Below are 21,749 nucleotides of genomic sequence, written 5' to 3'. Positions count from 1 at the left end.
CTGTTGTAGAAGGCATCGCAGCTTACCCCTTGCTCTCTTGGCTATTTCACTCTGAAGGGATCCAACCTTCGTATCCTCAAGGCATCCTACAAATCCATGGAGAGGTCCACATGTCAAGGAACTGAGGCTTCTTGCCAACAGCCAGCACTAACTGGCCAGCCATATGGGTGAACCCCCTGAGAAGTAGATTCCCCCATCGCAATCAAGCTTCAGATTATTTGGCTCTTGCCAACATCTGGCTATAACCTCATGAAATAGCATAAGCCAAAATCACCCAGCTAAGCTGCTCCTAGTTTCCATCCCACAGAATCCATAAGAGATAATGGATGATTATTATGGTTTAAAGCCACTAAGTGTCGGGTGATCTGTTAAACAACTTTAGATAACTGAAGCCACCAGCAAGTACAAAAACCTCAGGCAATAATACTCTTGTTGTGCTGAAAGACTAGTAGGATGGGGATAGGAGACGGTGTGGCTGCCACAGGAGAAACAGGGAGGAGAAGTGTGGAAATGAAGGTAGACAGTAGCCAGGAGCCACGTTAAGGACAATGGATTTACTCCATTGACAAACTATGGAGGGATTTGAGCAGAGGAACATGACCTCACTTATATTTAAAAATTTTTTTTTCAACGTTTTTTATTTATTTTTGGGACAGAGAGAGACAGAACATGAACGGGGGAGGGGCAGAGAGAGAGGGAGACACAGAATCGGAAACAGGCTCCAGGCTCCGAGCCATCAGCCCAGAGCCTGACGCGGGGCTCGAACTCACGGACCGCGAGATCGTGACCTGGCTGAAGTCGGACGCTTAACCGACGGCGCCACCCAGGTGCCCCCCTCACTTATATTTTAATAAAGTGGCAGCTTTGGGAGCACCTGGGTACCTCAGTCAAGAGTCCAACTCTTGGTTTCAGCTCAGGTCATGATCTCACAGTTCATGGTTTCAAGCCCCACATTGGGGTTCTGCACTGACAGCACGGAGCCTGCTCAGGATTCTCTCTGTCCCCCTCTCTCTGCCCCTCCCCTGTGTACACTCTCTCTCTCTCTCTCAAAATAAATAAACTTTTAAATAAATAAATAAAATAAAGTGACAGCTTTTGAGGAAAGATTGCAGCAGTGGTCCAAGTAAGCGCAAGGTGGTCTGCTTGAACACAGTAGAAGTAGGCAGTTTCAGGATTTATTTCTAAGGTAGAGCCAAGGTTTGCTGTGGTGGGGTATGAGAGAGGCAAGGATGACTCCACAGTTTGGGGCTGGAGCAACTTTAAGAATGGAGTTGCCATTTACAGAAGGAAAATACTAACTGGGAAAAAAAATCAGAAGTTCAGTTTATGACTTGACAGATTAGATGGCAGATAGAGACTGTGATGACAAAGGGGCAGAAGTCAAGGACAGCATCTAGATTCCTGGAGAAGGATATGCACAAGGCCTGCCTTAGTAGGCATGGTCATTCCTATATGCATCCTGGATCCTTTGAAACAACCCGGGAAGAGAAATCTTGGAGACCTGAGGCAACTTGTAACCGCAAGCCTTCTTACACTGGACATGCTATCTTTACTGTCTGGTCTTTGTTTTGATGCCTCAGGTAACCTAGGTCAGGACGTTTCTGGAAATGAAACAACTGGAGAGTCAATGCCTCGTCTAAAGTGACATCCATTATTGAGAACTCGGGGATATCACATCTTCCATTTTGTCAAGAGGAACCAGAAATCCAGATTCTTATGCGAAATCTCTATGTGAAATCTTTAAATGTCATCCTGGAATTCAATTATTTAGAAAATTCTGCAGACCACACAACACAGCAGTGGCCTTTGTATGACCTGAAAACCCTATATACAATCATGGCTATATACAATCATGGCTTTAGATCATAAGTTGTGGGTCCTTTCTGACTCACTACTTTCCTTGCCTATAAAATGGGGCTTTGCATGTCTCCTTTGCTTATCTCCCATGTCTGTTTGGAGTCAGAGGAATGAGATCATGTGAGTGAGAAGCTTAAAAATTATAGGACCTTCTAAAGCAGAGTGGTGTAACTGCTGTGGGTCCCACTGCTGTTATTACAGACATCAAGCCTGTGAGGCAACATCTTCTATTAATTTTTGTTGATGTCACTAACAGCACAGCCCCCTCCCCCAGTGTGTAATGCAATTATTCTCATTACTATATTCTTTATATAGTTAAAATTCATTTACTCATTTCCCACAGCACCTCACCATGCCTGACTCATAACAAATGCTCTGCAAGTATTTGCTTAAGGTGATGTTAATAATTCATTCACCCATTAATTCCACTAGGATTTTTTTCCTTTGGTACTAATTATGTACCCATTGTTGCCCTAAGCACTACGGAACACATCCAGCCTCAATGGCAGCCGGGTGGGCACTGAAGACATCCACGTGTGAAGAACACATTTATCACTGAGTGCTTAGTGGGAAGAGATCTATAAATGCCAAAGGAGCTCCCAAAGGGAGCTGGCAGGTCAGGGAGGCCTTCAGAGAAGAGGAAAGACATGAAATGGGCTTTAGACTGATAGGATTTGGATTGGAGGAGAGAAAGGAGAGCAGCTCAGGTGACCAACCATCTGGGTTTGCCTGGGATGGAGGGGCTGCTCAAGATGTGCGACTTTAGGGATGCCTGGGTGGCCCAGTTGGTTAAGCGTCTGACTTCAGCTCAGGTCATGATCTCACAGTTCATGAGGTTGAGCCCCGCATCGGGCTCTCTGCTGTCAGCACAGAGCCCACTCGGATCCTCTGTCTCCCTCTCTCTCTGTCCCTCCTCCACTTGCTCTACACCCCCCGCCCCAAAATAAATAAACATTTTTAAAAAAAGGAAGTTAAAAAAAAAAGACGTAGGACTTTAAATGCTAAAACCAGGATAGTCCAGAGCAAACCAGGTGGTTGGTCACCTCAGGAGAAGCACAGCATAATAATTATAAATATAGACTCCAGAACCAGACAACCTTCAGTCATTCTCTCCTACTTTCTTGGCTGTGAGATCTTGGACAAGTTACTAAGCCTTGGTTTTCTTATTTATAAGCACCTACCTTGTGAAGTGGTTTTAAGGACTGAATGAGAAAATATAGCAAACATTTAGTAAATGGTTGCCATCATCATCCACATAATCCCAGGTAAAAGGGATGAATTGTGCTTCTCTGAGTTCCCAGCACATTGTGTCTCTCCCTCTGTGGCCAGAATCTCAAGACCAAGCAGCTGCTATGGTGCTAATGGCCATATGACCATTGGTGTGCATTCTGAGGCTAGATACAACACTATGGAGGTCTCAGCACATTGTCAACCAACTAAAGAGCTGAAAGGAGAAGTCAGACACAGTATCAAATAGCTACCTAGGTGTTAGCAAAATCTACACATAATCAAAATATTCTGGATTCATAAACAGGGAAGCCTATACCAGTGATAGAATTCTAGCTCCTGCTCTGTAAATTCCAAGTAGGTCTATGTAGGCAGCATCTTTAAGACACCAAGCAGCATTTGACTGTCCCTAAATTAAAAGCTAAGGAAACAACAACCCAGCAAGAACAACCAGAATGCCCTGCAAACCATAGTCGCCATGTCTCCATCAACTCTCCTCATCCCCCACTCCTGAGGTATTTTGGTTCCCTGTTTCTCACAGCTCCTCTGGCACCAAGCCTGGTTTGGTCCTAATGCCACCATGTGCCATTCCATACTAACAACCGTAACCTCTTTTAAATGATTTTTTCTTTTTATAAAAAATAATATATCTTCACTAGAAATAAATTTAGAATATCTAATATGCAAAAATAAGAAAGCAAAAACCACCTTTCAAATTCTTCCAAATAGGTATGAATAACCATCAGAAGAATTTATGTCTATCCTTCAAGAAGCAGATAGATAGATGATTGATAGATGACTGATGATAGATACATAGATGATAGATTATAGATAGATAGACAGATAGATAGATAGACAAAAGGCAGGCAGATAAAGTAGGTAGAGTAGGTAGGTCGGTGGGTGGATGGATGGATGGATGGACAGATGAACAGATGGACAGATTGACGGACACTAGAGTTTCCATCCCTCCCTTCTTTTGTACTAAGAAAACCCTTGGTCTTGTACCCAAATAAAAATTCAACCTTTCCCAGTTTCCCTTATAATGAGGGGTGGCCAGAGATGTGGTTGGACCCAGGAGTCCTAAGCCCTTATTTGCTGGGAATTTTTCAGAAAGTTTTCCTTTCCTGACATAAGTGCTTCCCCTTCTTTTTTTTTTTCTTTTTTCTTCTTCTTGCCTGGAATATTTAAACAGTTTATAATTTTTGGAAATGCTATGCTAAGACAAACATCCTTCAAGCTGGAATTTTGCACACATCCATGATGCTTTCAATAGGGTAAATTCCCAGAGATGGAATTACTGTTGCCAAATTCCCTTGGGAATTGATGTGTCTGTTTAGAGTTCTATCGATAGCGCCTGAGTCCTTCCTTCATCCTCACTTATGCCCTTGTTATCTTTGCCATTGTGACAGGGAGATATTGTGCTATAGAAACATCCATTTCTGGTAGTGCAGCAGACTTGAAAACTTAGAAAGGGTTCTAAGTTGCTAAGGGTTCTGCACCCAGTTCCAACCTGGGAGGTAGTTCTCCACACAGCTAAGCAATGCTCCAACACCACCTGGGTGTCTTGCAATTCAACTCAATTCTGACACAGTCTACCCAGAGATAGCCTCTGATCCCACAGGTGAAGGGCTCAGTCCTACAAGATTACCTTCCCCCTCAGAAGCCAATTGCAAGACCAGGTTGTTACCTGAGCTTCTTGACCTACAGGCTATAAATCAGAGGTTTTCATGACCCCCTTCTTGAGTTCAACTGATTTACTAGAGTGGCTCAGAGAACTCAGGAAACCCATTTACTCACTAGATTACCAGCTTATTACAAAGGATATTAAAGGATGTGAATCAACATCCAGATGAAGAGATACCTAGGGCAAGGTAGCAAGCAAAGGAGCTTCTGTCCTCATGGAGTTCAGGGGCTGGTTTGGTGGCATTGGGAAGCATACTGGTTCACCAACCTGGATGCTCTCCAACCCCCTCCTTTAGGTTTCATGGGGGCTTTATTACATACACATGGTTGAATAAATCATCGGCCATTGGTGATTGATTCAACCTCCATCACTCCCTCTCCTCTGCAGGAATCAGGGGATGAGACGTAAAGCTCCACCTCTCCATTCATGGTTGATTCCCCTGGCAACCAGCACTCCCATCTTTAGGTTCTTTCCAAAAGTCATCTCATTAATATAAACCCAGTTGCGGTGGGGAAGCTCTTTTTATGGATAACAAGACACCCCTGTCACTTTCATGGCTCTAAAGTGATTTCAGAAAGTGAGGATAGAGACTGAATATTATGACAAAAGAGGCTTCCATTGCTCTGCTTGCTCAGGAAAATCCAAGGGTTTTGGGAGCTGTGAGCCAGGAACCACTAAATAAAGATAAAGACCAAATATGTATTTATTATAAAGCACAACAGAACCTCCTGCTGTAAAAACACCTAGAAATGCTAGATAAAAGATAATGAATACCTTTCACTTGTATTAACTGAGCGTTTGCTATAGGAAGGAAAATCTTGCAACCAAAAACTAAAAGGAGAAAATTCAAGCCAAAGAAGGAAGCCTGCTGATGCTGTGGCGGCTCTGGTTAGAGAAGAGGTGGGATGGGAGAGCTGCCAGTCTTGATACCCAGAGAGCTCCAGAGTTAATGCCACAGCAGGGTCTGAGGCAAGCTTGCACCAGAACTGTGATCCCTCCATCAAGCCAGGATTTTCTGAGACTTATACCCTTGATTAAAGGTGATAGGCAAAATATCTGCTCCCTTGCAAAGAGAGATGGTAGCTTGTCTATCTTGTCCAGATAGAAAACATATCTCCCCTGATCATTTATAATGAGGGTTCTGCCTTTATCTAGATTTTATATTATCTGCATGATCCAGGAAGCCCCCCACCTCCCCCTCGTAAGAGATTAATACCCCAGGCTGAAAGCACCATGAGACTCAAATGCAGTATCACTCTTCAGAGACCACCCAGGAATCTCAGAGGCAAAATCCTGCAAAACATGCATTTACTCTCCAAAATTTAAAATAGGCAAGGAAATAAGCTACCATGAGTGAGAGTCAACAGAACGAGTAACACAGACTTAAATTCCCGGTCACTCCAGATAATACAATGATTCGCATACACATCACAGGGTTGTTTTAATTTCCAAAACACATTTTATGAAGGTAAAATGCCTCATTCTGCCCATGACCAATTTTCATTCAATGTTTTTTCATCAATGTCTTAGCAAAAGATACACATTTGTCAAATTTATAGATATTATGTAATATATATCTTGAGGAGGTCTCTTTCACTGACAAAAATCACATGTTCAAGATTTTGTAAGGATAGAAATGTGAACTAATTTTTTTTTTTTTCAGTAAACTCTATGCCCAGTCTGAGGCTTGACCTTGTGACCTTGAGATCAGCAGTCTCATGCTCTAGGGACTGAGCCAGCCAGGCACCCCAAGATGAGCTAAATTAACAAGAAGACATATAACAAGAGCAAAATAAATTTCTGCCACTTTAAAGACAATCAACTGCAGAGTACAGAATAGAGATACTTGGCTTGAGGTAATGCAGTTGAAAAAAGACGAAGGAGGGAGTGGAAAGGTATGGTAGGCAGGGGCAAAAAGTCACTTGATAGCTCCTTATTTTTATTGAGGTGTAATGCACATACCATAAAATTGACCCTTTTAAAGGGTACAGTTCCGTGGTTTTTATGATATTTGCCAGGTTGTGCAATCATCATCACTACTACGTTCCAGATAATTTTCATCATCATAAAGGAACCGCGGACCCACTGGCAGTCACTCCGCACCCCTCCCCTGCCCCGGCCTCTGCAACTGCCAATCCACTTTCTGTCTATGTTGGCCTATTCTGGACATTATACAAAAATGGAATCATATAATATGTGCCCTTTTTTGCCTGGCTTTTTACACTTAGCATGACGTTCTCAAAGTTCATCCATGTGGCAGCACTTCATTCCTTTTTTAAAAAACAGTTAAATTATATCCCATCCTTTGATGAATATTCCACATTTTGTTTACCCACTGCTCAGTGAATGGGCATTTGGTCTATTTCCACTTTTTGGCTGTTAGAAACAATGCTGCTGCAAGAAAATGAACACATTTTCTCCTAGCCAGTGGGCTGTCTTTTTACTTTCTTGATAGCATCCTTTGAGGCACATTTTTAATTTTAACATTTTTAACATTTTTAATTTTGATAATATCCAATTTATCTATTTTTTTCTTTTGTCACTTGTGCATTTGGTGTCACAGTGAAAAAGCCATTGCCCCATTTTTTTTAAGACATTTATCTATTTTTGAGACACAGAGAGACAGGGCGTGAACTGGGGAGGGGCAGAGAGAGAGGAAGACACAGACTCTGAAGCGGGATCCAGGCTCTGAGCTGTCAGCACAGAGCCCAACACGGGGCTCGAACCCTCAAACCGTGAGATCATGACCTGAGCCGAAGTCGGATGCTTAACTGACTGAGCCATCCAGGCACCCCCTTATGCTTTCTTCTAAGAGTTTTATAATTTCAGATCATGCATTTAGACCTTTGATCCTATTTAATTCTTATATATGGTGTGAAGTAGGATCCAATGTCATCTGTCACATGTGCTATTGAGTTGTCCCAGCACAATTTGTTGACAAGACTGTCCTTTGCCCCATTAATTGTCTTGGCACTTGATAGTTACATTCAATGAAGAGCCAAAAGAAAGCCCAAAGTCCAGAGAAATTTAGGATTCATCAGTTACCTGGACGTACCAATGCCCCTTCTCAGGGACCAGCAAGTCTGTTGGTGAACTGGCCATTAGGCTCAGTTCTGTCAGTTCTCCAGATTTGAGGTGTTTGAGCTGTGCCTGGTGTGAAAGACGTTATGACTTTGCGTTCACTAAGATCGTACAGAAATTTCAGGTCTTTTCAGCACGAGTAATAGATATTATTTCTCAGAATCATTGGTCATTTGTTCACCATAAACAATTAAAATGCTAGGAAATTCCATCATTTCAACATACAGCTGACTTTTCCCTGAAAGCAGCTGTTCCCAGCTGCATTAGTCTAGAGTGACCCAAAGAGAGCCTGAGCTCAGGCCACGGTGGGGAGGACACATCAGAGAGCCAAGCTTCCCCACCTCTGGACAATAGCCCGCTGGCTCAGGCAAAGCCACATGGGACGCTGGGAAACTGGGTTTGCTTGACTGTTGCTGGTTTCTGAGTCTTTTCCTTTGTTAGGGTCACAGCGCTGCACACAGTCTATTCTTCCTGGATTGCCCAGGTAGCATTCCTCACTTAGGCCTCCCAAGAATTGTTTATGCTTTTGCTATGAGGTTGACCACGCTGCATTGTAGTAAGGTTAATAGCTTATTGGTAATGGAAATTCATTATGTGGCAGGCGTTGTTCTAAGGACATTACTCATTTTGTGACTAAGTACTATGGTTATGTCCATCTTATGGACAAGGAAACTGAGTACTTAAATAACTCTGGGAAGGTCACACAGCTTATGAGGACACAGACTCCCGGAATCTGGCCCTAAATCCTTAGTGTTTTATGCATCCAGATTGTGTGCTCTTGGGGGACACCATCTGCCTGCACCACTTCCTGGGTGCCCACAATACATGAGCGTTGAAAGCTGTTCAAGCATCATGGACATGACCAGAAATAGAGAAGGTCAAAGCTAAAAGCAGACTCAGAAGTCGCGTTGTCCAAGTCTATCACGTTACGCACAAGAAAAGCGAGATCCAGAGAAGGGAAATGGTGAAGTTGGGACTGGATCTCAAGTTCTTGACTCATGGTAAAGTGCTTTTTCCCTTCACTCACGAACCATTTAATGCAAGAATGTCTGTAATATAAGGAAGGTCTACAATGAGCGGGACCTGTTGAGGGTCTTTGGCGGACGCAAGTATGAGCCTCTTGTCTATTTAGAATCCACATCACCCGGTGCCTTGGCACAGGAGGCTGGCAGGGCCAGAGCCTTACCGCCGGACTGTACCTCGCAGGGAAGGATACCAAAAGCAACACACCAGGTCCAACAAAGGCTGCTCACGTTGCTCCTGGGGGTGACAGGCAGGCTGAGAAACACCAATTTGGGATTCCTGGGATAGTTCAAAGCTGTGTGGGAACAATACGACAGAATATTTGAACTCAGGTTTTCCATGGAGATCTTGCCTGTATCCGTACGTTCCTAGACCAACAGCTTGATTTATTGAAGCCTCCGATAAAAGGAAAGTAAAAACATTCCATGGGCCTTACCACACTGCAAATTCCCCTCCAAAGAGCTCTCCTCGCTGGCTGGCGTTTTATCGTCCTTATCTTCAGAGCACAGCTGCCGTTAACAGAAGCCTCTGCCGTTTTGCTGTACTTTTGGTTAGCAATTATAAGCCTCCAGAAGGACGGTTAGCCTGCCCTGGGCTGCGGAACCGGTAAGCTGGTCTTATCATGCCCCGTTCAACACGCAATGTGCGAGACACCGCTTGCTAGATCCCATTCAACATATCATTTGCGATCTTGAATCGAAATTGGGCCAGTAGTTGAAAACTTTGACACGTGGCATTAAAGCTTTGAAACTTTGACACGTGGCATTAAAGGCTTTAAGCGTCTATACTGTAGCTCAGTGGTACTCACTAGGGGCAGTTCTGTGCCCCAGGGGATTCTTGGCACTGTCCATAGACATTTTTAGCTACCATAACTCAGGAGGTGCAACTGGCATCCAGTGGGTGGAGCCCAGAGATACCGCTAAACATCCTACAGTGTGCAGAAAGCCTCCCTCCACGAAGAATTTGTCCAACCCGTAGGGCGAATAGTGCTGAGGCTCTAGGTTCTAGAGAATGTTGGAGGAATGAGGGTAAGAGGGGATCTAGGGGGAGTTATTCCAGATTAACCCGAGAAGGCAGAAAGTCCAGACGGCTGCCTTGGGTCCAGACCAAGGGGACAGTTAGAAGCCCAGCTTTTGTTTGCTTCAGTGTTTGTGTAAAGGGGGCGGGGGGTTGTTTATTGTTTATATTCATTCGAAGTCCAGTGCAATGGACTCATTCTCAGGGAGGCCTGTCAGCCCAGAGCAAGCACATTCCTCATGAAGGAAGTAAACCTTGGCTGCATTCTTGCCCAGCCCCACCTGGGCTAATGAGTCATCCAAGTGAAAGTGCCAGGGTTTTCTCAGCGCCCCTGGGCTCCCAGTGAGACTGCACACTGAGGGATCCCCCTTTCCTTCTTCTTTAGTGCTGCTGTCCCCGGGGACAAAGGTGTGATCTCTCAGACTCCACTGGATCCTGGCCCAGCAGGCTGCCCACAAGCCCACTCAGTGGGGGAGGAGGAGTGGCCGATGTCCTAATTCCCCAGCAGTGAAGATCTCCTGTGGAAAACACACGCTTCCTATACCCGGTTTCTAGCCTCACACCCTTTGTTTCTGACCCAGTTCCCCTACTTTTGACCTACTTCCTGAAGCTGGGAGAGACACAAAGATAGAAAAGGGGCATCAGGTGGGGGGGGAGCAGAGGTTGCATTTTGGACTCCTAGGCAAAGAGGCTTCTACGTGGCCAAGGCTTTGCCCATCACCCAGGCGCAAGACCACGTTCTGCTTGAAGCCTGTTGTGAGCAGGGATCCCTTGGGAGACTCCAGGTCTGGCTGCTCCTAGATTCCTCATCAGAACAGACTGGAAGGGTGTCATTCCGGTCAGGGTGGCCAGCTCAGAGGCTACCGCAAAAATTCAGGCAAAAGGAGAAAGTGATTCATGGTGGGACCAATCCGCAAGTGACTGAGCAAATAACACCCGAGGAAGTAGATGGCTGATTGGAAGACGCACTCAGGGATCTCCCCTGTCCTGACTTGGAGAAGTGGTAAAAGCACCTGTCTCCATGGGGTGCTGTCCCCATGCAAACGTTCCAAAACAGTTTTGGGAAAGAAGAGGTGAGGTCAGACAGGGTCCCATGGGACGCTTAGGATGCCATAAAGCCGGCACCAGGTCCACACAAAGTCAGCTTTGAGCTCAAAAGCCAGGACCTGGCTGGAGAGGGGGGAGGAGGTGGCCGCCTCAGGAATCAGACCACCTGGGTTCCACCTGCCGCCCATCATCCCCTGCCGTGTCACCTGCCTGGGTCTCAGGCTCCCGGTCTCTGAAATGGGGGTAATACTAAGACCCGCTGCCCCGGTAGCTACGAGGATCAGAGAAGGCACGTGCAGGGCACGGCCTGGCACGGGTGGTGCCCAAAGAAGGTACCTCATAGATGCTGAATGAGGCCAGGACCGAGGAAGTGTAACTGAACCAACGGTAAGAGTTGATGGCCCACAACAGGAAAATACGGCATGATTCCACTTACACAAACTACCTGGAGGGTCAAATCCATGAGGACAGAAAAGTAGAGCTGTGGTTGCCAGGGGCTGGGGGGAGGGGCACAGGGAGATCGTGTGCGCTGGGGACAGAGCTTCTGTTGCGGAAGAGAAAAAAAAAAAAGTTCTGGAGATGGGTGGTGACGATGTTTGCACCACAATGTGAATGTACTTAATGCCACTGAACTGGACACTTAAAGATAGTTCGAATGGTAAATTTTATGTTAGGCATTTTTTTTTATCATAATAAAAATCAATTAAAAGCAAAAAAAAAAAAGAGAGTAAGCAGGACAGACTGAGGAGGGGAATGGGATGAGAAGAGGTAGTTGAGAAGAAGGTGCTTTAAAAACACTAACGCTCTGTGCAGATAAAATTTATAATTCAGAGCAGGGTCAGGTTCTGACTCTAGAACATCATTGCAAAACTCTGGGGGGTTCCTGGCTCCGCCTACCTGCTGTCTTCCAAACTCAGCTGATCGTTCGTGAGGCTCTGGGCCAATCCCCGTGTCAGGCATGTCAGCAACCCCAGGACCTACGAGCAGCAGCCCTGCCCTCAAGAAGCCACGGTCTTTGCACAGATGAGATAATATAAGGAAGGGGAAAGTGCTTCGGGATCCATAAAGCATCATGGCAATCGTTAATGCAGCTAGGCTCCTGGGAGAGACTTCCATTTCTTCTCTCTCTGTCTGAAGCCTGGGACACGGGGCTCCCTGCGCCAGAGCCCCAGCCCGGCTGGTCTTTCAGGGGCCCTATCTGCAGAACTGGATGGGGGGAGGGTGCCCTCTGCTGCCACACTCTGTGAGCTTAATGCCCCTGCCCCCCCTCCCGACATCGTCAGTGACACTTGTCCTCTCTCTCTGATCCCAGCTGAGCCTCCAGAGAACCCTCCCCGAAGCCCCCTCCAGCCACCCAAACATGCACCTGCCTTCATCCTTCCCTTCAATCCAAAAGCTTCAATGTGCATTTCTATACTGCTCCTGATAACTTGCTCTCTTCTCACATCAAACAGCAGTTGCTGGTGTGGATGGCGATATGGTCACCTGCCTAGGTCACCACTGACCATTTTGAACTCAGGTGGTGACAGGGTACAGGCTGGGTCTCATTCAATGTGCATTTCTGTGCAGCCAGACACAGACACGAATTTCATCACCAGATCAAAGCACCTTCTTTCCTTCCTTCCTCTTTCCTCACTTGACACTCCCCTGCCCCCACGCAAAGCCTCGAAGCTTTACTCTGGCCCTGGAGGCCATGCGAGGGGCTGAGCTGGCCACAGAAGGGGCCCTGGGCACACAGACACCCCAGAACACCAGCCCAGCTGGGTGAAGGGGGAGCAGAAGAAAGGAAGCAAAACATCAGCTCGCCACTCAGGAGGGAGAGGGGGACAAGGTGGAGACTGGAGGGGCCCTGGGAGACATTTCTAGATCCCGCCTCCCTCCCCTGCAGCCTCATTCATTGGCTCACTCTTTCCAGCTCTTGCTTCAGCCCAGGACTGGCTGCCTTTCCCCCTTTCTCAGCTCCCACCATCCACAGCTTCCAGTTGATGTGTCGCCCCCAAAGACGACCACTCTCTCTTGGGAACAGAATGGCTGCACCCCTCAGCTGAGGCTGAGAACTGTGGGAGGGGCGCTTTGGGCACCCCTGTTCCCCAGACACCACTCATCATGTGACACGGCCAGTACCTGAGAGGGAAAGAAGTTGGTGATTCTGTTTGGGTGCGAAGATAGAGCCATCTTTTATGTTCGGAATAAAATTTGAAGTGGGGGGGGGTACCCCCATGAAATTATTTCTGCAACTCTGACCAAAACCTGGGAAGCCCGTTCAGTGAACTGAAAATGTGTCACTAACTTCCTCGGCTGCCTGCCATTGGCTCCGGAAGCCAGGTCCCAGCCTGGTCATGGCAGCTTGACAATTCCACGTGCTTCCTGTCAGGGCCTGCAGGTGAAAGAACCAAGCACCCAGCACCGGCCCCATCTCCCACTCCGTGAGGCCCCACGGCACCTTTCTGGGTTCTCCTTTCTGGAGTCGAAGCCTCCAGCTGACCCGCCATCGGTGTGGCCTCAGGCCAGTCCGAGCAGAAGCACAAGGGGATCCTGTCTCCTCCGTGTCTTTCCAGAAAGGTCCCAACACCAACACACCCCCTACTCCTCCTCCCTCTCCCTCGTCAGCTCCACCCCTTTCCTATAACATGTACCATCACGAAACACGTGATGTTCCAGACCTTGGTGGCAGCCCTGACCTCAGGCGTGAAGAGGACCAAGGGGGAAAAGGAGGCAGGGAGTGTGTGGCTGGCCCCAGCGCTGCCCCACATGATCAGGATTGTAGCACGTGCGATAACAGGATATCACATCAAAACATGACACAGCCCAGCACCTTTGCAAAGGGCCAGAGTCGCAGCTGTCAGGCCCTACAATTCCCCTGGCAGCTGGGCACACCAGCCAAGCTTTCCAACCTTGACTTCAGTTCAAAAAGACCCTTGTTAAAATCAAACACAGCAGAATACCAGACTTGAAAATTCCCCGAGCAGACACAAGCAGTTTCGTCACACAGGCAAAGCTTAGTTTAGCTTATTTTGCAAGACAAGGGAGGCTAACTTTATCTAGGTCACTTCTTGCTTCTGCCTCTGAGAATTGTAGGTGAGATTTATATTGTTCTCTAGAATCGATATGAGGCAACCACCAACCAATTCCTTCTTCATTTAAGAAAATTCTAGGGGCACCTGTGTGGCTCAGTCAGTGAAGCATCGGACTCTTGGTTTCAGCTCAGGTCATGATCTCACGGTTTGTGAGTTCAAGCCCCACATCAAGATCTGTGCTGAGAGCGTGAAGCCTGCTTGGGATTCTCTCTCTCCCTCTCTCGCTGCCCCTCCCCTGCCCTCTCTCTCTCTCTCTCTCTCTCAGAAATATATAAATAAACTTAAAAATTTTTTTTTAAAAAGAAAGTTCTAATATTGTAACTCATCACTGTGAAGAAGAACCAGTCCCTGCTTCCACACTATATAAGCTGCTGGATAGCAATACGTCTCTGAGCCTCATTCCATGTTTTGGTTTGAGCGCTCCTGGTTTGCCAACTGTCTTTCTGGTGTGTGCACAATAAACTTCTACCGATTACTATTTCAGTGACTTATTGGTTTTACTTCAGTTTGGGCGGGGAATCTTTTGACACTCTGGAGGGAGCCTATTGAACTAGGACTATGCTTTCAGCCCAGGAGCAGAGGCAGAACAGGGACAGTTGTCCCCATGCCCTTTATACCCACCCAAGGAGTAATGGGATAGAAAAAGCAGAGAATCTAAGGGGAGAAGCTGTCAGGACACCACAAGTGTGCCTCTCAGGCGCAGTGTGCCTTGAGTGCTGGACGGCTGGTCTGAATCTCATTTTCCCTGTCTGCAAAATGACACTAATGAACACCCACAGGTCAACTGTATTAAAAGGGAAAACAAGAAAGTGCTCCTGGTCTTGGTTGGAACCATGGCAATGATTATCCGGTCTCTTGGTTAATCAACATGGTTTTATCACTCTCCTGCTGCATGCCAAGGACGTGCTACACATTGCCTCATATTATCTTCACAAGAACCCTAAGAGGAGGGTATCATTCCCATTTTATGGACAAGGAAATGGAGGCTGGGCTGTGAAGTTAATCATTTGCTCAAAGTTGCTTTGCTAAGTGATCATTCGCTTGCAAGTGTTGGGCTTCCGAAGCCCATGCTCTTTGCACTACAGGACTCTGCCCCCACCCTCTAGGGCAGGAGACATACACGAGAGATACAACGCATGTGCATGGAACCTGTAGAACGAGGGTAATGATATCGGGTGTACGACTCACGCTGAAGGAGTTTAGCCTCCAGGGGATCAGTGGAGCCAAGGTGCAGGGAAGATTTGTGCAAGAGATGAGAGCTGCCTGGGCCTCACATGGAAGGTGGAAGACACAGGTGGGCAGACAGCAGAAACCGTGGCCCGGTGGCCATCGAGGCCTGGAGCCTACTGGGGCCAAGAAGAGGGCTGGGCACGGTGAGAAAAGGGCACCTGATTTGGGGACCTGCAGCATTGGGTGCAGGCCGGGCATCGTCTGGGCGTGGCGGGCATAATGGTTGTGTCTCTAGGATGTCCCTGTCACCACAGGACTCCCAGTCCAGTGGGGGATTCAGGCAAATAGAGAAGCCACTGGTACACAGACAGCCATGTACTCTGAAACACAGAGGAGACGCACCTCACCCAGCTGGGAACACACATCAAGAGGCTTCCAGGAGTCAGGCTGAGGCAGAAGGGAGGCAGGGCAGGAAAATGGGTTTCCAAGAGCCGCCATAACACATTACCACAAACGTGGTGAATTAAAGCAACAGGAATGTGTCCCCTCACAGTTATGCCAGCTAGAAATCCAAACTCAAGGTGTCACAAGGTGTCACCAAGGCCATACTCCCTCTGCAGGCTCGAAGGGAGAATCTGCTCTCACTTCTTCCTAGCTTCCGGTGGCTCCAACAATCCTGGGCGTCCGTCGCTGTGTCACCCAATCGCTGCCTCTCTCTTCACATGGACTTCGTGTTTATGTGCCTCTCTGTGTCTTCTCTTCTCATAAGGACCCTTGTCCCTGGATTTAGGGCCCACCCCTTGCAGAATGAACTCATCTCCATCTTTAATTATACCTGCAAGGATCTTACCTCCAAAGAAAGTCCCCATTCTGAGGTTTCAGGTAGACGTGAATCTGGGGGCTCACTCTTCAACCCACTGCAGAAGGTCAGGATGGAAGTGGAGGGAGACAAGGTCACAGCCACGGGCTAGGGGACGCACACAGACTCTGGACTTCATCCAGGGACATTGGTGACAGGTGGATGTGTTTAGGCCAAAAAGTTATAGGACAGAATTTAAGCTTTAGAAAGATACGCTGGCTGCAAGGTGGAGAGCAGACTGGGTTCAGGCAAAATTAAATGCACAAGAACCAATTAGAACAGTATGGCAGCAACACAACGAGAAGTCTCTCTGACATTTAATCGCTCTTTGGGGACAGAACTGACAAGCTTCGGTGGTGATTTGGAAGTAGGAGGAAGGAAAGGAATCACATTTTGTTCTCGAGTTTCTGACTCAGGCAACTGAAAGGAGGAGAGGGAACATGGGAGGAGGGACAAGCATGGGGAGGCAGGAGAGGGCAGGTCCGGTGGGGATTCGGGGAAGACTCTGGACTCAGTGCAGTAGACTTTAGCTCAGGGGACCTGTCAGGGCTGGAGAGAGAGAGCCCATGGATGGGCCTGGTGCCATGAGGCGTGAGCCTTGTACAGCGTGAGGGGACAGGAAGGCTCAGAACAAGATTGGAGGGGCACCACCATTCAGGGCTCGGGCAGACAAAGCACTTCCCACAAAGACTGAGAAGGAAGGGAGAGAGCCTAGGAGAGCGGGCGACAGGGAAGTCACCCAAATTTGACAGTGCCCAGATCTTTCCCTGCCCTGCCCCCTGTCCTTGCTTCCCCTCCAGTTCCCTTTCTACTTCGCCACCGCAGTGAAAGCACTTTACCTTTCTCGGGGTGATGGGAGGACAGCCTCACAGGACAGAGTGTTCAGCCCCTTATTTATTTACTCAAGAATGTTCTGTGCTTTTGTTTTCTAATCACAGCCTGCACTGGACAAACCTGGGTTCCCCTCTGTCACTTTCCTCCTTTAAGCTCCAGCCCCAGGCTCCTGGGTTATCTGGAACCTTCCGCTGTGTCATTCCTGGCAAAGAGCCCACACCTTCCAGCTGCTCTCCACAGTAAGGCAGCTATTAGCCCCAGGTGGCTATTAACCAGAGGAGGTCCAAATAGAGCTGGTCGAAATTGATTAAAATACACACACTTTCACAGACTCAGTATGAAAAAAAAAACGTGCTATCCTGGGAAAGATTTTATGTTGATTACCCCCAAATTATATTTTAAACATACTGGGCTGGGGCGCCTGGATGGGCTCAGTCGGTCGAGCCTCGGACTTCGGCTTAGGCCACGATCTTACCATCACTGAGTTTGAGCCCCATGTCAGGCTCTGTGCTGACAGCTCAGAGCCTGGAGCCTGCTTTGGATTCTGTGTCTCCCTCTCTCTCTGCCCCTCCTCCACTCATGCTCTGTCTCTCTCTCTCTCTCTCTCAAAAATAAACATTAATTAATTAATTAATTGGGTTAATTTAAACAGTTTTTAAATTAATGTCACCTGTTTCTTTGTGCTTTTTTTTAAAAAAGAAACTATGGTTCTTTTTTTTTTTTAAGTTTATTTATGTATTTTGAGAGAGAGAGAAAGAGCATAAGTGGGGGAGGTGCAGGGAGAGGGAGACAGAGAATCCCAAGCAGGTTCCTCCCTGTCAGCACAGAGCCCCACACGGAGCTCAATCTCACAAACTGTGAGATCATGACGTCAGGCGCGATCAGTTGGACACTTAACCGACTGAACCACCCAGGCACCCCCGTGCTTTTTTTTTTTTTAATGTGGTCACTAGAAAACCTAAAAGTACATATATGGCTTGCATTGCATTTCTATTGGACACTGCTGCCTTAGAGATCTTATCTGATGTCAAAACTTACTTGAGGGGCGCCTAGGTGGTTCAGTCGGTTAAGCGGCCGACTTCGGCTCAGGTCATGATCTCTCGGTCTGTGAGTTCGAGCCCCGCGTTGGCCTCTGTGCTGACAGCTCAGAGCCTGGAGCCTGTTTCGGATTCTGTGTCTCCCTCTCTCTGACCCTCCCCCGTTCATGCTCTGTCTCTCCTTGTCTCAAAAATAAATAAACGTTAAAAAAAATTTTAATAAAAAAACCCAAAACTTACTTGAAACACAGAACACTTTTCCATTTCCCAGAGTCCTGCTGGCACAGTCATGGGAAGGGAGAAAGGCGTGTCCAATGTTGCATCTGTGTTTCACATTTTCATTGTATTTCTTTTTTTTTTTTTAATTTTTTAAATGTTTTTATTTATTTTTGAGACAGAGCACGAGCAGAGGAGGGGCAGAGAGAGAGGAAGACGCAGAATCCCAAGCAGGCTCCAGGCTCTGGGCTGTCAGCACAGAGCCTGACGTGGGGCTCAAACTCATCAACTGTGAGATCATGAGCTAAGCCGAAGTTGGACACTTAACCGACTGAGCCACCCAGGTACCCCTCGTTGTATTTCTTATAACTCATAAGAATACTTCTTTCTTGGGGCGCCTGGGTGGCTCAGTGGTTGAGCGTCTGACCTCAGCTCAGGTCACCATCTCTGATTTGTGAATTCAAGCCCCGCGTCAGGCTCTGTGCTGACAGTTCGGATTCTGTGTCTCCCTCTCTCTCTGCTCCTCCCCTACTCGCACTCTGTCTCTCTCTCAAAAATAAATACACATTAAAAAAAGTTTATAAAAAAAAATACTTCTTTCTCCCCCAGATTTTTAGATGACAAAACCTGAGGCAAAGTTTAACTAATGTCCGTTCAACTCCTAAGGCCATAATTTTCCCAATACACAATGTTGTCAAGTCTAATGGTTGATAATAGTCTTTAAAGTACCTCCTCAGATAGTAATAATCCCTTTATGCACATAAAGCATCTCATATCATTTACATCATCCCATTGGCTCCAAAAGAAAACCTTACAACCTTCAATATAAAATACATTTATTTTTAAGTTTTGTTTATACACGGCAGAAAATTAAAAGGTACAAAGATATGTGGAGAAAAGTCAGCCTCCCACCCACCCATGACTTCCTCCCTCCTACCACCCTCCGTCCACACCCATCTCCTTCCCCGACCCCTGCCAACAACATGCTCTGTATATTCAGCCACGGATGTTGATGCACAAATCCAACGAGGTATGTGGGTGGATATATAGCCATTTTTTTCTTAGACTCAAATGGTAGCAGGTTATACCCACATTCCACATTACTCTGTACTTAGCACCTTATCTTGGATACCCTTCCATATCAGTGTATACGGTCTGCCTCTAACATACGTCATATTTAGGGGTGCCTGGGTGGCTCAGTCAGTTAAGCGTTCAGTTTGGCTCAGGTCATAATCTCCAAGTTCGTGGGTTCAAGCCCCACATCGGGCTCTGCTTTCAGCTCAGAGCCTGGAACCTGCTTCGGATTCTGTATCTCCCTCTCTCTCTCTGCCCCTCTCCCTCTTGCGCTCTGTCTCTCTCTCTCTCTCAAAAATAAATAAACGTTAAAAAAAAAAAAAGTTGTTTAACTGGTATGTCATATTTAAATGAAAAGAATTTTATAAATCACAAAATACAGTAAAACCTTGGACGGCAAGTAAGTTGGTGTGCGATGAGCAAACATTTCTAGTAAATTTTAACTTGATAAATGAGCAATGGCTTGCCATACGAGTGGTACCTGATGCCAAACAGCACGTGTTCACAAGTGAGCCAGTGGTTCTTGAACTTCTCTTTGATATACAGGCGCTTTGGATTACAAGCATGTTGCTGGAATGACTTATGCTCACAAACCAAGGTTTTATTGTATATTCAAATTAGGAAACGAAGTTTGGAGAGTCATTGGTTCTTTGACAGCGACTGTGAGAGAATGAAGATAGGACTCAGGCCACCCGACCCCTGACCAGAACCTGCTTCTTCTCCTTGAGGCTCCCAGGGTCCCTATCTGTAACATAGTGGAAATAATTCCTGGCCCACCTACTGTGAGCCTGACATGGAGACCAAACAAGCTGTCGAAATCTGGAAAGTGTGATCCAAGCAAGAAACGCTGTCATTATTATGACTGTAACTTTTTTATCTGAGTCACACCTAGGTAGAATCTTGAGTAACCCCGGGGAGAATAGGTCTATCTGAACAGGGGACTCCCCCTTGAATCACAGCCCAAGGAAATTATCCACTGAACCCATTGTATCGTCCCCCACCCAGTGTTGCTCTAGCCCAAGACAGATCCTGGCTGTCCTTCCCAAAAAGTTTGCAACGTTCTGAGGGACTCAGGTGTGATCGTCCAGCCCCTTGTCTTATGGGGGATAGGTGGCCACCGTTCTTGGGCCCTGAGAACAGGCCTCCCCTGAGGGAGACTCTATTCACAGGACCAAGACAGAAACACAGACAGACGTAGACCTGGAAATCTGGAGCCAGGTGAATGGAAAACTGTCCTCCGCTCAGGAGTGGCTGGTTGTTTATGTATGGGCAGCCACAGCCTGACATTTTCCAGGCCCAGGCCCAGCACAGGGAGCTGAGCAGCCTCACAACCACAGCTTTGGCCTCCACGCAGGGAGCAATGTAAACGGGATTAATCACAGCAAAATTAGCCAAGCCAAGGGGTCTGGCTTGTGCCATCGGGTGAGTAACTGACTGGTTAAAGAAACGCAACCTTATTTCCCTTGGTGGTCATGCCCACAGCCTTGGTGTCTGGGACTTGCTTCTTGCTTCTTCCTGGGTCTCCCCTGGCTCAGGGTTTGAGGAGAAAGAAAAGGGAAAAGTAAATCTCCAGGGAAGAAAAAAGCAAACCCAGACTTACCCAGGCGAAACCCAGGCCACTGGCCACCTAGCCTAGATACAGTCCACATGTCCTCCTAGCTTTTCTAAGATGGTCCCAAGGTGCCCAGACTTGCAGGGGAACTGTTTCTGTTGTGTGAGTGTGAGGACCAAGCTTCCAGGAGCTCCCTAGAGCCTAGGAGAAGTGCCCACAAAGCACAGGGCTTCCAGAAAGTGTGCCTTCCTTTACCTTGGCAAATATCCACATTGCCTTCACCCAGGGAGGTGGAAGGCAAATCCACCCATCCTGTTTATAGAAAAGGTGTGGGGAGAGTGAAAAGACACCTCCTACAGAAGACATGAATAGACACTTCTCCAAAGAAGACATCCAGATGGCTAATAGACACATGAAAGAGATGCTTAACATCATTCATTATCAGGGAAATACAAATCAAAACCACAATGAGATACCACCTTCCACCTGTCAGAATGCCTAACATTAACGACTCAGGCAACAACGGATGTTGGCGAGGATGCGGAGAAAGAGGATCTCTTTGGCATTGTTGGTGGGGATGCAAGCTGGTGCAGCCACTCTGGAAAACAGTATGGAGGTTCCTCAAAAACTAAAAATAGAACTACCCTACGACCCGAAAATTGCACTAGTAGGTATTTATCCATGAGATACAGGTGTGCTGTTTTGAAGGGACACATGCACCCCCATGTTTATAGCAGCACTATCAACAACAGCCAAAGTATGGAAAGAGCCCAAATGTCCATCGGTGGATGAATAGATGAAGAAGAAGTGGTAGGGAGATAGATAGATAGATTTATATAGAGAGATAGATAGATATAGATATAGATATAGATATAGATATAGATATAGATATATAATGGAATATTACTTGGCCATCAAAAAGAATGAAATCTTGCCATTTGCAACAACGTAGATGGAACTAGAGAGTATTATGCTAAGTGAAACAGACATTCTC

Source organism: Panthera tigris, chromosome D3, assembly GCF_018350195.1.
Source record: "Panthera tigris isolate Pti1 chromosome D3, P.tigris_Pti1_mat1.1, whole genome shotgun sequence".
NCBI lineage: Eukaryota > Metazoa > Chordata > Mammalia > Carnivora > Felidae > Panthera > Panthera tigris.
Note: the sequence above shows the minus strand (reverse complement) of the source record.